This window comes from Apium graveolens, chromosome 4 (assembly GCF_009905375.1).
Source record: "Apium graveolens cultivar Ventura chromosome 4, ASM990537v1, whole genome shotgun sequence".
In the NCBI taxonomy this organism is placed as follows: Eukaryota; Viridiplantae; Streptophyta; class Magnoliopsida; order Apiales; family Apiaceae; genus Apium; species Apium graveolens.
In genome coordinates this window covers 107,591,065-107,593,144 of record NC_133650.1, presented here as the reverse complement: position 1 = coordinate 107,593,144, position 2,080 = coordinate 107,591,065, and the positions used below count along the sequence as shown (strand labels likewise).

General features: G+C 42.2%; 1 non-coding gene across 1 annotated transcript; it reads left to right on the top strand.

Annotated features, from left to right (window-relative positions):
* Positions 1 to 1,599: 1,599 nt before the first annotated feature.
* Positions 1,600 to 1,706, top strand: LOC141722040 (small nucleolar RNA R71). Its single transcript, XR_012575075.1, has one exon. It is a non-coding gene; the product is annotated as a small nucleolar RNA R71 (small nucleolar RNA).
* The last annotated feature ends 374 nt before the right edge of the window (positions 1,707 to 2,080 follow it).

Below are 2,080 nucleotides of genomic sequence, written 5' to 3'. Positions count from 1 at the left end.
AATCAACCAACTCCACTTTTAGGCACTCCTCATTTTCCGTAGAAAATTTCATAGCATTGAACACATTAAAAGTTACATCCTGTCCAGCACTCGCATTGTGAGCTCACCCTTCTGCACATCTATCAAGGTTCGGCCAGTTGTCAAGAAAGGTCTTCCCAAAATTATGGGAATATTCTTATCTTCCTCGAAATCAAGAATTATGAAATAACTAGGGAAGATGAGTTTATCAACCTTGACCAAGACATCCTCCACATTACCTCGCGAATATATAATAGAACGATCGGCCAACTGCAAGGTCATATAAGTCGGTTTTGGATCAGGCAAGTCTAACTGCTTGAATATTGACAAAGGCATCAGATTGATGCTAGCTCCCAAGTCACATAAGCATCTATCAAAATATATTTTTCCAATAGTACATGGAATAGTAAAGCTTCCTGGATCTTTAAGCTTTGGAGGCAGCTTTTGTTGCAGCACAGCACTGCATTCCTCCGTGAGAGCGACAGTCTCTAAATCATCTAGCTTCACTTTTTGAGAGAGAATACCTTTCATAAACTTTGCATAACTAGGAATCTGCTCAAGAGCCTCAGCGAAAGATATGTTGATATGAAGTTTTTTGAACACCTCCAGAAACTTCTCAAATTGCTTGTCCAGCTTTTTCTTCTGCAGCCGCTTAGGAAAAGGCGGTGGAGGATAGATCTATTTCTCCCCTATATTACCCTCAGGAGGAGTGTGCTCAACAGTAGTCTTCCTTGGTTCCACTTCTACTTCCTGCTGCTCTACTTCTTTCTCAGCCTCAGCTTTTTCAGTCAACACTTGAGTTTGTTCGGGATTCGCAACCTTTCCAGACCTTAAAGTGATTGCCTTTAACTGCTCCTCAGCTTCCCTCTTTCCTGGCACTTCAGTGTCACTAGGTAGTGTACCAGGCTAACGATTTAGCAAGGTATTGGGAATTTGCCCAATTTGATTTTCCAAGGTCTTGATAGAAACAACTTGACTTTTGCATATAAGCTTCAACTCCTCTAATTCAGATTTTTCATTAGCTTATTGCAGCTGGAGTTGTTGTATCGGTGCATATTGCGGTTGCTGAAACCAGGGGGGTTGTACCGTTTAGCTGGATATTGCTGATAAGGTTGTTGAACCGCATTCTGAGTGTTGCTCCAACTGAAATTAGGATTATTGCGGTTGTTAGGATGATAAGTGGCTGGCACAGCTTGCTGTGAACGTTGAAAGTTGCTCTCAAACTGAGCTGATTCACTAGAGATTACACACTGATCAGTCTCATGGGCACCAACACAAAGCTCACAGACACTAGTGATTTGATTAACTCGATAATTAGCCAAAGAGTCCACGTTCATCGTCAAAGCCTTAGGTTGGGCAGCTATAGCAATTGCTGCGTCCAACTCCAAAATTCCTGCGACTTTTCCCTAATTCAGCCTCTGGGAAGGATTCTGGTATTCATTAGCAGCCATCAGTTTAATAAGTTCATAAGCTTCAGTATAGCTCTTAGCCCAAAAGGCTCCTCCTGATGCTGCATCAAGCATGGGTTTAGAAGTAGCACCCAATCCATTGTAGAAACAGTTTATAATCATCCAATCAGGCATGCCATGGTGTGGAAACTTCCTTAACATCTTCTTATATCAATCCCAAGCCTCACACAGAAATTCTCCTGTTTGCTGAGCAAACTGAGTAAGAGCATTCCTGATTGCAATAGTCTTCGCCATAGGAAAGAATTTAGTGAGAAACTTTTGCGCAAGATCCTCCCATGTGGTGATAGACCCTGGTGGTAGAGAATGTAACCACCACTTAGCCTTGTCCCTTAGAGAGAATGGGAAGAGTCGCAGCTTGATAGCATCTTCAGTCACATCATTAAACTTGAAAGTGTCGCAGATCTCGATGAAATCCCTGATGTGCATGTTGAGGTCTTCTGTAGGAGAACCCCCAAACTAAACTGAGTTCTGTATCATCTGAATCGTGCTTGACTTGATCTCAAAAGTGTTAGCCCTGATGGCTGGTCTGATGATGCTAGACTGAATATCATTGATATTAGGCTGAGAATAGTCCATCAAAGCCTTCGGATTTT